This window comes from Mustelus asterias, chromosome 14 (genome assembly GCF_964213995.1).
Source record: "Mustelus asterias chromosome 14, sMusAst1.hap1.1, whole genome shotgun sequence".
Taxonomy (NCBI): domain Eukaryota; kingdom Metazoa; phylum Chordata; class Chondrichthyes; order Carcharhiniformes; family Triakidae; genus Mustelus; species Mustelus asterias.
The window spans coordinates 87,266,201-87,281,916 of NC_135814.1; the positions used below are offsets into that span (position 1 = coordinate 87,266,201).

Here is a 15,716-nt window from a genome sequence, read left to right on the forward strand (position 1 = left end):
ACAGAGAGCAAATGATGGCTGCAAAGTGGATTAATCCGTGCAAGAATATCAAAATAAGAATTCACCAATTTTACAACTCTGTCACCCAAGTATAATTAGAGTTTATACCTGTCATCATATAGCAACTGTTAAATTGCCAGACTATTTAAGGGAGGGATGTCATTTTATTGGGCCACATCTTGAAGGGTTAGTAGGAAAACCGCTAATCAATTATTGCATTCTTTATTAATTGCTGTCAATGGTAAATTGACAAGCTATGCAGTTTCTAAAAGATGTTCCTTCAATTTACAGTCACCTCAGCGTTAGTTTTTAAACCAGTCAGTGCCGTACACATTGCCATGTCAATCAATAAACCCAGGCAATAATTCACCAAGTTAATGAAGAAATACAACCAGCTGTTTCATCATTATTTACTATTTTAGTATTTAAATAGTTAGCTGATTTAAATATTAAATGTGAAATACAAATATATACTGAGGAAAAATAAATGTAAGGGCTACAAGGTGTTTATAAAAGGAGAGAGCAGAGATATTAAAAGGGAGATAAGGAAGGCAATGCAGTGTATAAAGCAAACATGATAATGACAGGGACAAAACATATTCAAATATTCAATGCTCAGATTTGTAAAATATAAAAAGAGTGGATTGGTTCCAGCTCAACAAAAAAATGAACTGTTTAAAAATGTTTGGCTCGGACTAAATATAATTTATTGGTATCAATTTTGATTCGAATCATTTCCGCTGAACGTGGCCCATGTTAAGTGGGGGGTTATCAGACCAGGCCCTCCAGGTATTCAATGAATGTGGCACTCCTGGTATATGTTGACATCCTGGTCAAAGATAATGGGAACTCTGGCACATCCCACCAGGTGCCGGGCGGTACTAAGGGGTGGATCAGTGGGGTTGGGAGGAAGGGGGTGATCGGGACTGGCCATGAGGGTGGGGGGTGTTGGGCTGACCATGTGGGGATGGGGAGGTCATGGAAGCCGGCAATCGGGGAAGGGGGGGGAAGGCTGGGGGCCTGGGAGGCTGGCAATTGGGAGGCCAGCAATGGGAGGGCCAGTGTGCATGGGCCAATCTACCCACTGACAGAACACATACTGTTCACACTCAGACACTTACATCAATGTATTTCCATGCTGCAAGTGGTAAGTAGTGCAAATGGAAGGAGGGGTAAAGGTGAAACAGTCTATACGATTCAAGGCAATTATGAGCAAGACATTCAGCTGAAGAGGAGAGGTTGTCAAAGGGTTCTCCGCATGGGGAAGGTTCCCAGCTGAAAGCAGCAATGCTCACTTTTTATTAGTATTAATTAAAGTAAGAGTCTTAAAGTTTAAAGATTATTTATTAGTGTCACAAGTAGGCTTACATTAACACTGCAATGAGGTTACTGTGAAAATCCTCTAGTCGCCACACTCCAGCACCCGTTCAGGTACACCGAGGGAGAATTTAGCATGGCCAATGCACCTAACCAACACGTCTTTCGGACTGTGGGAGGAATAAGGAGCACGTGGAGGAAACCCACACAGACACGGGTGCCACCGTGCCACCCGTTAAGGGTCCATTTCCCTGCACTTAAAGAACATTTTTCACACTTGCAGGGTGCAGTAAAGTAGGAAATGAAGTTCCTTCGAAGCATCGCCACTGGAGAAAAGAGAAGTCAGCCAGGCCCCAATAAAGACAATGTGATTATCACCCAGATATTTTAATGATGATGTTAGTTCAGAGCTAAGTAGTGTCCCAGACATCAGGAGAACTCCCCCGCTCTTTGACAAATAATGCTATGGGATTGCGACTGCTCACTACAGAAGACAGACAGGGTCTTGGTTTAACGTGTAGCTGAGTTTGTGTCCATAGGAAAACAGTAAGTGCATCTAGCCTTTACAAATCATGACTGAACATTCGGCACGGTAGCACAGTGGTTAGCAGTGCTGCCTCACAGCTCCAAGGACCTGGGTTCGATTCCCGGCTTGGGTCACTGTCTGTGTGGAGTTTGCACATTCTCCTCGTATCTGCATGGGTTTCCTCCGGTTTCCTCCCACAGTCCAAAGATGTGCGGGTTAGGTTGATTGGCCATGCTAAAAATTGCCCTTAGTGTCCTGAGATGCGTCGGTTAGAGGGATTAGTGGGTAAATATGTGGGGGTATGGGGATAGGGCCTGGGTGGGATTGTGGTCGGTGCAGACTCGATGGGCCGAATGGCCTCTTTCTGTACTGTAGGGTTTCTATGATTTCGATGATTCAGCTGACTGTGCACTTTGAAGAACTAATCCTTTGACTGGACCTTTAACACTGTATACAGGAATCTAGGCAGGGACAGTTGGTACAAGCCCCCAGCAGAATGATCCCAAATATCACAAGTCCAGTAGTCTGAATGCTTGACTGTCGAATTGTTGAACCTGCCTCAAAAATCTTTATTTTGTCTGTAATCATTACTCAGCATTTCACAATCTCCTCAATATCTTCCTTGCTCCACATTGTTTATTTATTATTGTCACAAGTAGGCTAACATTAACACTGCAATGAAGTTACTGTGAAATCCCCTAGTCGCCACACTCTGGCGCCTGTTTGGGTACACTGAGGGAGAATTTAGCATGGCCAATGCACCTAGCCAACACGTCTTTCAGGCTGTGGGCGGAAACCGGAGCACCCACACAGACACAAGGAGAACGTGCAGACTCTGCACAGACAGCGACCCAAGCCGGGAATCGAACCCAGGTCCCTGGCGCTGTGAGGCAGCAGTGCTAACCACGGTGCCGTCCATATTGGTGGCTGAAATAAAGATAGGCCTGTCCCACATCTCCGGAAGATGAATATACTCTGAACGTATTATTCTTATAGTATTTTCTAATGGGGTGGGGAAGTGGGAGTGTCGGTTAGCTCAGATAGTTCTGAATGATGGCAACAGCATTAGTTCAATTCCCATTCTGGCTGAGGAAGACTTGGGACCTGTCCCCTCGCCCTGCCTCTGAGAATGGAAAGCAATGGCAAACCACCATTGACAAAAAACTGCTGGGAAAATGGCTCAGAATGAAGCTTCAGCAGACAATAAGCCAAGAAGCTGCCTCTGGACAGACCAGACGTGACCTGGAACTTCCCAGATAGAACATAGAACATAGAACATAGAAAGCCACAGCACAAACAGGCCCTTCGGCCCACAAGTTGCGCCGATCACATCCCCACCTCTAGGCCTATCTATAGCCCTCAATCCCATTAAATCCCATGTACTCATCCAGAAGTCTCTTAAAAGACCCCAACGAGTTTGCCTCCACCACCACCGACGTCAGCCGATTCCACTCACCCACCACCCTCTGAGTGAAAAACTTACCCCTGACATCCCCCCTGTACCTACCCCCCAGCACCTTAAACCTGTGTCCCCTCGTAGCAACCATTTCAGCCCTTGGAAATAGCCTCTGAGAGTCCACCCTATCCAGACCCCTCAACATCTTGTAAACCTCTATCAGGTCACCTCTCATCCTTCGTCTCTCCAGGGAGAAGAGACCAAGCTCCCTCAACCTATCCTCATAAGGCATGCCCCCCAATCCAGGCAACATCCTTGTAAATCTCCTCTGCACCCTTTCAATGGCTTCAACATCTTTCCTGTAATGAGGTGACCAGAACTGCGCGCAGTACTCCAAGTGGGGTCTAACCAGGGTCCTATAAAGCTGCAGCATTATCTCCCGACTCCTAAACTCAATCCCTCGATTAATGAAGGCCAGTACGCCATACGCCTTCTTGACCGCATCCTCCACCTGCGAGGCCGATTTAAGAGTCCTATGGACCCGGACCCCAAGGTCCTTCTGATCCTCTACACTGCTAAGAATGGTACCCTTCATTTTATACTGCTGCTCCATCCCATTGGATCTGCCAAAATGGATCACTACACACTTATCCGGGTTGAAGTCCATCTGCCACTTCTCCGCCCAGTCTTGCATTCTATCTATGTCTCGCTGCAACTTCTGACATCCCTCCAAACTATCCACAACACCACCTACCTTGGTGTCGTCAGCAAACTTACCAACCCATCCCTCCACTTCCTCATCCAGGTCATTTATGAAAATGACAAACAGCAAGGGTCCCAGAACAGATCCCTGGGGCACTCCACTGGTCACTGACCTCCATGCAGAGAAAGACCCCTCCACAGCCACTCTCTGCCTTCTGCAGGCAAGCCAGTTCTGGATCCACAAGGCAACAGCCCCTTGGATCCCATGCCCTCTCACTTTCTCAAGAAGTCTTGCATGGGGGACCTTATCGAACGCTTTGCTGAAGTCCATATAGACCACATCCACCGCTCTTCCTTCGTCAATGTGCTTGGTCACATTTTCAAAGAACTCAACCAGGCTCGTAAGGCACGACCTGCCCCTGACAAAGCCGTGCTGACTACTTTTGATCATACTAAACTTCTCTAGATGATCATAAATCCTGTCTCTCAGGATCCTCTCCATCAACTTACCAACCACTGAGGTTAGACTCACCGGTCGGTAATTTCCCGGGCTGTCCCTGTTCCCTTTCTTGAATATAGGGACCACATCCGCAATCCTCCAATCCTCCGGAACCTCTCCCGTCTCCATCGACGATGCAAAGATCATCGCCAAAGGCTCCGCAATCTCCTCCCTCGCCTCCCACAGTAACCTGGGGTACATCCCATCCGGTCCCGGCGACTTACCAACCTTGATGCCATTCAATAGTTCCAACACATCCTCTTTCTTTATGTCCACATGCTCGATCCTTTCTGTCCTCCGCAATCCAGCAGTACAACCACCCAGATCCCTTTCCACCGTGAATACCGAGGTAAAGTATTCATTAAGCAGCTCCGCCATTTCTAACGGTTCCGCACAAACTTTTCCCCCTTCACCTTTTAATGCTGGAGTTTATCTTTTGTTCCCCCACATTGGTTATGTCAGACAGCTGTTTTGCTCTCAATGTCTTTGTGAGTTTTGAAAAATAAAAACAAGCCATTTAGTGCTTTCCTGAAATGTCCATTTCTCATAAACTGCGAAGCAAATCTTTCAAGGAGCGTACAGGTGCCAGAGTGTGGCGATAAGGGGATTTTCACAGTGACTTCATTGCAGTGTTAATGTAAGTCTACTTGTGACACTAATAAATAAACTTAAACAGCCATTACAATGAAGCAAACCTTCCTTTTCAGTATAGCGTTAACAATGAAGCAGTTCAGCAACTATGGAAATATAGAAGATAGCAACAATTCAATAGCCTCATCCTGCTTTCTCCCCATAACCTTTGATCCCATTCGCCCCCAAGTGCTATATCTAGCATATTTGTACAACTAATTGGCTGACTGCTCGACTCTCATGGCTTACGTCTCGCTCAGACTCACTCACTTTGGCTTAATTTGCCATTTCTCTGCTAACCCATATGGAAGTCCAGAATTGATGGGCAGCAGGTTTGCTGGCGTCAACCCACTGATTGTAACACTCAGATCTTTTATAGCAACCACGTCTCTATTTTTCATTAGATTTGCGCACTGTAATCAGACAACAAGTCGAGCAGAAATCCAGCATCGCCACTTTGCTAGTTCAGTGGAAGCTGTTTGCTTTGCGATTTGATTTGGCCGGGGAGAGCTGTTGAAAGTTAATTAAATTCCTCTTTCCTTGGCCTGATATCAAAGCCTGGTACAGGAGCTTATTTGCTAAAGTAGACAAAGCGTTGCCATTAACTCCCCAGCACACACTCGGTATGAGGGAGATTAGTTCATGTCTGCATGCATCATAAGTAACACATTGTACTGAAAATGGTAGGGCAAAGAAAAAAGCACAGACCACAAGTTGGAAGGACTACAAATAGGATTTCAGAGCCTATATCTTAGTCATTTGTGGCTCTGTACAAATAGCACTGTTCAAATCTATATCTATAGCGCTAACTATAACCCTGAATTTCCAGATATATTTTGGTATTCAGACTCAAAGGAGAAGATCTTACCAGCCTGTCCCACCAGTCAGTCAGCGTGGCGAGCCAATAAGATTGGGCGAGACGCGAACCAGCAGGATCGCGCCCAGTTTTTCGCCTCTCGTGATCTTGCCAGCCCGGTCTTGCTGGCTCAGAAAAGTGCAAAGCCAAGTTCAATACTCATTGTATAATCTAGTGAGTCGCAGACACTATTACCTGGGCACACTTGACCTTACCTGCTCACTGGTCAAAATCCTCACCAGCGAGGATCACATATGATCCCCATCAACGGGGACCAGATGCGATGGCCTCACTGGGGGATCAGAGGCCACTGAAGCCCCTGGGTGGTTGGGGCAGGGCTGAGAGTGCCCTTTGGGCAGTGCCAGCTTTACACTGCCAGCCTCGCACCCTGAAAGTGCCCCCCTGTGTGTATATGCAATACATTGGAAAATCAGGCCACCTGCGCAACGGCGCCCCTGGAGCTCAGAGGCCGGCTTTACCGGTGTGGTTAGACTCTGCCCCATCCCAGCACATTTTTCGACTAAGTGCCATAAGATTGCCTTTTTCAACTCACCAAAAAAACGAGCCAGAATCTCTCCCCTTTTCTCGCTCGTTCAGCACTTAGAATTTTTTTATAAAATTGCCCCCAAATGCCACCTTGACATGGTACAAACTGAAGATGTGAGTGGCTGAAAAATGGAAGGGGGGAGGGGGGGGAAACTGGAAATTGAAATTTTCCAGCCAATTCCCACCAGCTTGACTTTTTGATTGATTTGAAAAACACAGTGGGTCCTAACTAGTGGGTCGCTCACTCAATGCCTTTTAAAGTTAATTGTAAAGCCTCAATTTTGAATTTCCCCGAGTTCCAGGTCTTCAGCGGGTGAGTGGCTTCCTGAAGCCTGTGTGAAATCTGCCAGTTTAGTCAATTTGTGAACTTTGGGGTAAGGCTGTCATGAAATTAGAAACCCTTTGCAGAGTTTAAAAGGTCTTGCTAACTTCAAATGTCATAGTTAGATGTTATATGATAAATATGTTTTTAATGTGGTGATTGATCAAAAGGCTCTGTCCTTAAATGGGCAATGATTATTAAATTGACCAGCATTGTGTAAGTATTCAGGTGCATTAGGGTACTTTCTCCAGTGGATAAAGTGCTGTTCTGCATCGAACAGTATTGGGGATCAGAGAGCAATGTATTATCCGAACCCTATACTTTGATTTTTGTAGAGATCGAAAGTCTGACATTTGTTGAGTTCTTGAAAAAACCCTGAAGTTTCCTGACTTCTTTGACTGAAAGTCCATAGGGCAGATTTTCATGTTAGGCTTGGGAATCGCAAATCAGGCCATTTTTCAGTATCACATTCCTGAGTTCTGAATTAAACTACAGGAACATGTTGTCTTTCCTTTGAGATGTCAGTGCCTGGTGGGAGTTGGGGTGTCTGCCTCCCAAACAAGGTCTGAGTGGGAACAGAGGTGGCAGATGCAGAAGCCAGCAGGTTAGAAGACTCAGCCCTGTTCACTGAAACACCATACCAGTTCTATTCAAGTATGTTAGACCGCCCCAACCCTCATCCTTAACTCATATCCATTCCCCATACCCCCTCATATCACCAATGCCCTTCCATATCTATCACACTCCTACAACATCTCCTCATATCTCCAATGCCTTATCTAGACCCCCACATCCCCCTATACACACCGTGCCATCTTCTTGCCCCTCATATCTCCCATGCCACCTTTACACCCTCAGGCTCAATATGCCACCTCATTCCCATGTCCCTCCCATTCTCCCTCATATCACCCATGCCCCTCCATACCCCATATTCCCATCATACTATTACAGAGGAGACATGGCAAGATGGTTTCCCCTTATTTCCAGCTCTGTGGCAGTCACAACAAGATGTTTTATTAAAGAAGAAGCGCTTTAACCTCTTGAGTGCTGTGACTGAAGGCAAGCCTTGGCTTGAGACTGGACAGTGGTCGTGCAAATTACGTAGAGGGTGACCAAAAGGAAGGAGCAACGTCAGCTGGGTTAGTGGGTTAGGATGGAGCGATGGGTGGGCAATGGTGGAAGGCATAGTGCAGACTGTCTGGGGAGGAATAGTGTCTGGGGAAGGGACAGCTTCTGGGGAAGGGACAGCTTCTGGGGAAGGGGCAGGGTCTGGGGAAGGGACAGCGTCTGGGGAAGGGACAGCGTCTGGGGAAGGGACAGCGTCTGGGGAAGGGACAGCGTCTGGGGAAGGGACAGCGTCTGGGGAAGGGACAGCGTCTGGGGAAGGGACAGCGTCTGGGGAAGGGACAGCGTCTGGGGAAGGGACAGCGTCTGGGGAAGGGACAGCGTCTGGGGAAGGGACAGCGTCTGGGGAAGGGACAGCGTCTGGGGAAGGGACAGTGTCTGGGGAGGGAAAGCGTCTGGAGAGGGACAGTGTCTGGGAAAGGATAATGCCGGCTGTCTGGGGTTAGCGGGGGGAGTGGTTTGGTTGGCAGGATGGGTAGTGGGGATGGTGGGAGAGTGCAGGCTATTCGGAAATGGATAGGGCAGGACTTCCGGGGAGGAATAGAGCAGAGTGTCCGGGATGGGATAGTGCAGGGTATTGGGACAGGATAGTGCAGAATATCAGGGATGGGATAGTGCAAGGTGTCTGGGGACGGGATAGTGCAAGGTGCCCGGGGACGGGATAGTGCAGGCTTTCCGGGACAGGATAGTGCAGGGTGTCCGGGGACGGGATAGTGCAGGGTGTCCGGGGACAGGATAGTGCACGGTGTCCGGGGACGGGATAGTGCAAGGCGCCCGGGGACGGGATAGTGCAGGGTGTCTGGGAAGAGATGCCCTTTATACATGGTGCTTGGATCTTTGACCCCCTCCCCATGAGTTAAATGGCGTGGATGGTGACTTCCTGCCCGCCACCGCCTGAGATTCGCTGAGTTTCTCATGGATGGATATTTAATGAGCTGAACAGATTGAGGGTGATGAGCTGTCCCAGCCCAGCGGAACCGCCTCTCCCGCCACCAGAATGGAGGATTCAGCCACTGGAAAGTTACTCTTCATCATATTCAAACACAATGGGGTGCCCTGCTGTCATTGCCCCACGGGTTTCATGGGGAGCTGGGAGGAGCACTTTGCACTTTCCAGCTCCACACTGAGGCAAATGAAAGACTAGTGAAACTTAGCCATTGCATGTGATGCACCCAGTGGACTGTCCCTTTAAGGACCAGGCTTTCAGGCGGCTGAGAACAGTGATTGCAATGTGTCAGCTCCAGTTCAGCACCCGGATTGCCTGGAGGCTACTGTAAGCAGAATGGCATGTGCCACATCACCAGCCAGTGAAATGGGCACCGCTCCATCACGTTTCCAGGCAACACTCTCCTCAGGCTGTAGAAGCAAGAATATTTGAGCTTGAGTAGATCGTAAAAATGTAATTATAATGATGTTCCAGTTGAGTGGCAAGATGGCCATGGGGAGAAGAAGAAAGATTGAATTGATTAATTAGATTAGATCTTGTTGCCCCTATTTTGTTTCTATGGGGCTTGAAATTCTAGGATGGATTGGCAGAATTTCAGTGGACAATCAGGGAAAATCAGATGTTTCAGTGGTAAAATGGATGGTTTTCACTGATTTTCCATTCCAAAATGGATCCTTCTGCATTCCCTTGAGCCTGTCCACGAATCCTGAGCGTATATGGTGCATATATGGGATGAGCTGCCAGAGGAGGTGGTAGAGGCAGGTACAATTACAATTCATAGAATCCTACAGTGCAGAAGGAAGCCATTCGGCCCATTGAGTCTGCACTGACCACAATCCCATCCAGGCCCTATTCCCATAACCCCATGCAATTGCCCTAGCTAGCCCCCCTGACACTAAGGGGCAATTTAGCATGGCCAATCTACCTAACCTGCACATCTTTGGACTGTGGGAGGAAACCGGAGCACTCGGAGGAAACCCACACAGACACAGGGCGAGCGTGCAAACTCCACACAGACAGTGAACCCAAGCCGGGAATCGAACCCCGGGTCCCTGGTGCTGTGAGACAGCAGTGCTAACCACTGTGCCACCATGCTGCCCACACAATTATATTTAAAATACATGGCTAGGGAAAGTTTAGAGGGATATGGGCCAAACGCAGACAAATGGGACTAGTCCAGTTTAGGAAACCCAGTCGGCATGGATAAGTTGGGCCGAAGGGCCTGTTTCCTTGCCGTATATCTCTACGACTCTAGCCCATGTGCTCTTCCGAGTTTCCAGTTTACACACTTGTAATGCACTCAGAGTGAGTTGGTTTGAGAAATGTGAGGCACATTGCTACCAGGGCCAGCGCAATGGGTGGCAGTGAGAGTTTCATAGCAAGTCCTGGTGTCAGGAAAACTTTTCAATACCAATGCCTTTTGCCATTCTTCCCGCAGTGACCTGCGGTCGTGTCCTACTGCTTCTGACGACAGGAGATGGCCAGGAGATTTTCCCCACTCTGACAGAAATGCTGCTTAAGTGCCTCTGAGTGTAAAATTGTGTGGGGCAACACTGGAAGGATCTTATAACTCCTTAGGGATTGTGAGGACAGAGAAGGTGGAAGCTTCTGGTGGCGTGAATTTTAACAGGGGTTCCACAAAAACACTGGACATTCAGGCATTAACCCATCACTGACAACATACTCTGTAAAAAGTCTCACCACACCAGGTTAAAGTCCAACAGGTTTATTTGGCAGCACTAGCTTTCAGAGCCTCAAGCTCCTTCCAGGCTCCAAAAGCTAGTGCTGCCAAATAAACCTGTTGGACTTTAACCTGGTGTTGTGAGACTCCTTACTGTGCTTACCCCAGTCCAACACCGGCATCTCCACATCAACATACTCTGTAACAGGCTAACCAATATTTTGTGCGATTTTGACATATCTATTTGTACTGATTTAAACAATTAAAGTAGAGAATTACATCTCTTTGGGTTAAATTACTACAGGATAGAAGTAATCATTCTGCCCAAACACTCAGGATTTTAAGAGTGAGGAATATATTTCCGTGTGTATCCTTATCTTCCAGCCTATCGGTCAGTCACTTTATCAGTAAGAATGGCAAGCAGAAACAATTGGTGCACTAATCTAGGATTAGCTAACCAAAACTTCAGTTTTTAGAATATTATATTTTTAGAATATAACAAAAACACACCTATTAATATAATGTTGCTGTTTTATGGGAAGACCCATGTCATTTGTGCAATAAGCTACCTGAAAGGACAGTGTGGTTGATGAGGAAGACCAACAGCTACTGTGCTAACTATTCCCATAAACCACTGCAAGATTTCAATCCTTCATCCATAAAACCTAAACCTCTTTTTGCAATTAATTTGCAGGTTCATAAAGCAATGTAATATAACATAAAGCAATCTTACCAGCCCCAATCTGCTGGCCTTGTGCCCAGGAATTTTGTACCCTTGACACAGTGCATTGGGAGATCAGAGCGCATGCGCAACAGTGCCCTCTAGCAGTCAGCAGCCGGCTTCCCAGCATGAATCGACTCTGTCTACTTCCCCTACTGGCGAGAATCACACTTTGCCTTATGTTTTTCTAAGTGTCATAAGATTTGATTTTTTTTCTCTTGCCAAATAAACGGGTCTGACACCCTCCCATTTTCATGCTCGTTCGGCACTTAGAATTTTTTTGGTAAGATCGTCCCCCCCAGTGGATTTTTGGCTGAGCCACTGCATCCCCCGCAATGGGTCCCATCACGGCTGGGCCAGAAATTTCTGGCCCTGGTATTTGAAGACCTTAGCCAGCCCAGGCTAAGTCCCAGTATCCATCTCAAAGATGAAATTCCAACCCAGTATCTCAAGTCTTCCCTCATCAAACTTAGTTTTCCGTCCCTGGTGAATGTGCATGGTGAACTCTCTAATGCCACCTTTATCATGACGCATCCCAAGCTGCACATAATTTTGGTAATCAATCGATTAAATTTGCCATTAATTATCAAAGTAACATTTATAAACAAAATCGTGGCCAGCTATTTGAAATTTCACTGAAAAATCCCAATGTACAACAACCTGACCTGGTCCCCCCACTATAGTTAAGAAAGCCCACCAGCACCTCTACTTTCTCAGAAGACTAAGGAGATTCGGTACGCCTGCTACAACTTTCACTTACTTTTACAGATGCATCATAGAAAGCATTCTTTCTGGTTGTATCACAGTTTGGTATGGCTCCTGCTCTGACAAAACCACAAGAAACTACTAAGGATCGTGATTGAAGCCCAGTCCATCATGCAAATCCAGGAATTTTGTACTCACATCCATTGACTCTGTCTACACTTCCAGTCGCAGAGGGAGGAACTGAACCCCAGGCTATGGAGTTTGGAGATGCATTTTGTCGGAATAATGGTGTTGAAGGCTGAGCGGTAGTCAATAAAAAGGAGTCTGATATAGGTGTCTTTGTTATCCAAGTGTTCCAAGGTTGAGTGTAGGGCCATGGAGATGGCATCTGTTGTGGACTTGTTGCGGCAGTAGGTGAACTTTAGTGGATCCAGGCAGTCTGGGAAGCCGGAATTGATTCGTACCATGATTAACCTTTCAAAGCAGTTCACAATGATGGAGGTCCGAGCCACCGGGCGATTAAGGCACGCTGCCTGACTTTTCTTTGGTGCTTGGATGATGGTCGTCTTCTTGAAGAGATAGGGATCTCAGATTGGTGTAAAGAGAGGTTAAAGATGTCTGCGGATACCCCCACCAGCTGATCCATGCAGGATCTGCGTGCTCGTCCGGGTACCTCATCCGGGCCAGTCGCTTTCCGTGGGTTGATTTTTGAAAAGGCTGATCTGACGTCTGGAGACGGTGACCTCAGATACCAGTTCGGCTGAGGCTTCCGGGATGGAAGGCATGCTCTTGCTGACCTCTTGCTCAAAACAGGCATAGACTGTGTCGAGTTCACTTAGGTTGTACAGGGTTTTTAAAAATAATTTACCGGATCTGCTAAATATTTGACCTGTTGGAAATCATTTAGACAGGCTTCACTGTTAGAGAGGACCATACTGCCCAGCTCCAGCATAGTGTCAAATGGGCTACTGCATATTTCTCTGCTGTCAATTAAACATCACACGTGTGCCAGTGCCTGGGTTCCAAGCAGACACATTTGTGACTACACAGCAGAAAATATTTTAAGTGTATAATCACAGCGAATGTAACCTAGAAAGTTAACAGCCTGTGTGTTAAAATGATTGTGAAAACTCCCAAGCTTATATTTATTACCTTTCAACAATACGACATGAATGTGACTCTGTGAGAGCAAGTCTCTGGAGGACCCATGATCCCAGTCACATTTATCAGGCTGGTTGTCTGTTGACAGCACTGCTCCTGGATGGCTGGCTGCTCCTTCAACCTCAGCTATGTTCAAATGTCAATGGACTGTAGTCATTGCTTGGTCATCTATCTTCCCGTTTTAAAAAGAATAGAGTAAAAGCCACGTTTTGCAAAATTAAACGACTGAATCCTCAAGCCAAACGAAGGAGTTGCTTCTTATTACGCTGAACAGGATAGATTTATCGAACAGAAGTTTAGAAGTGCAGACCATTCAAACTTTGAGAATTGGATTTTGGATAAACTGTCTCTCACCGGCCCAGATTTGGTGGTTTGAATGTCTGTTAGCTTACACCACCAATACTGCTCTGAAAGCTACAGCAACTTCTGCACTCCACACATTCACACTTAAACACGGACATTCAGAAGTTCCTGGCTCCAATTATGCAATTCCCCAAAGGGAATGCTGTTGACGTCCCTCCAATTGCAATCAAGTTGATATCAGTAAAATGATGAAAGCTTGCGGCATGGTGGCACAGTGGTTAGCACTGTGCCTCACAGCACCAGGGACCTGGGTTTAATTCCGGCCTCGGGTCACTGTCTGTGTGGAGTTTGCACGTTCTCCCCGTGTCTGCGTGGGTTTCCTCCGGGTGCTCCGGTTTCCTCCCACAGTCTGAAAGACATGCTGGTTAGCTGCATTGACCCGAACAGGCACCGTACTGTGGCAACTAGGGAAATTTCACAGTAACTTCATTGCAGTGTTAATGAAAGCCTTACTTGTGACTAATAAATAAACTTTAAAGATGTGCAGGTTAGGTGGATTGGCCATGCTAAACTGCCCCTTAGTGTACCAAGATATATAGGTTAGGGGGATTAGTGAAGTAAATACGTGGAGTTATGGGAATAAGGCCTGGATAAGAGTCAGTACAAACTTGATGGGCTGAAGGTCTCCTTCTGCACTGTCGGGATTCGGTGAACTTATTAATCTCAGTGTAGCAACCTTAAAAAGGGTACACTGTTTGAATGAGGTGTAACTAGGTTTTTAATGATATACTGCATCATAATTACTGCTTAAAAACCTCTCTGGCCCTGAAAAACAAATGTCATATTTGTGGAATGTCACATTTCTTTATTAAAACAACCACTTTTTAAAGTCTATTTATGATAGTTCAGCTGCTGGCCGGCTAAAGATTGAATTTCCTGCCCTGCCCCAGGCAGGAGGCTGCGGCGAGCATTCATTTGGTGTCTGCAGCTCACCGGCTGCATTCAAATGAGGCCTGAGCCTAAAGGTGATTTGGGCCTCCCATTGTTGGCTTCAGCTGAGCCACTCACTGGTTCCGGGTGTGGCCTAGCCCACAGTCCTTAAAGAAGCTGCTGAAGGCCGCACCTAAATTTCCGTTTGGGTCAGGGTCGCTCCTTCACATCCCATAAAAATACTGTGGCTTGTTACTGGGCCCTTACCAACTCAGCCCCCTTTTCCCAGTTCCATAGTGTCAGACGCCTCAGTCTATCATCAGCCCATTTCTCACCCTCCCCGACTGGGCTGCTCATTCAGCCTCGTCAATCTCACAGTAATGAAGCCTGACTATCAAAACTGTTCAGGCCTCTGCTACAATCAGGAGGGTGGCACTAACTAAACAAGCAGCTTGAATAGGCAGCACACCATAATTGGTCCCCATGTCTTTGGTCCTACTTTTGATCAAGTTTAGTGTTGTCCCACACATAATACCTGCATTCTGATGTATTGTTGCTAACCTATGGCACCATGATGGGCTTATTGGCCCAATTCTACTTATAAAATCATAGAATCCCTCCATTGCAGCCCATCGAGCCAGCACTGATAACAATCCCACCCAGGCTATACCCCATAACCCCACCTAGTTACCCTTGCTAGTCCCCCTGACACTGAGGAGCAATTTTACATGACCAATCCACCTAACCTGCACATCTTTCAGACTATGGGAGGAAACCGGAGCACCTGGAGGAAACCCACACAGACATGGGGAGAACGTGCAAACTCCACACAAACAGTCACAAAAGGCCAGAATCGAACCTGGATCCCTGGCGCTGTGAGGCAGCAGTGCTAACCACTGTGCCACCTTAAATTATGGAGCCTCTTCATTTCTGAAGGAGCATGAAGTAGTCTTTCTTTCAACAATTCCTGTTTTTTTTACATTGTGCCATTTTTCTTTGGGGCAGGGCAGTATTCACCTCTCTTTACACATTGCTTTCTCTCATATAACATAATTGCTTGTTTCTTTTGGGTGGCAGAGTGATTAGCAATGCTGCCTCTGCCAGTGACCCGGGTTCAATTCTGACCTTGGGTGACTGTGTAGAGTTTGCACATTCTCCCCGGGTATGTGTGGGTTTCCTCCAGGTGCTCAGGTTTCCTCCTACAGATGTGCAAGTCAGGTTGATTGGCCATACTAAACTGACCCTTAATGTCAGGGTAAGTTAGAAAGGTAAATATGTGGGGGTATGGGGATAGAGCCTGGGTAGAATTGTTGCAGACTGGATGGGCCAAGTGGCCTGTGTGTGAACTGT

General features: G+C 46.9%; 1 protein-coding gene across 1 annotated transcript in view; it reads right to left on the minus strand.

The window, feature by feature from the left end:
• Positions 1-15,716, minus strand: part of LOC144503844 (spermatogenesis-associated serine-rich protein 2-like) — a 150,929-nt gene that overhangs the window by 120,651 nt on the left and 14,562 nt on the right. The window lies entirely within an intron of this gene.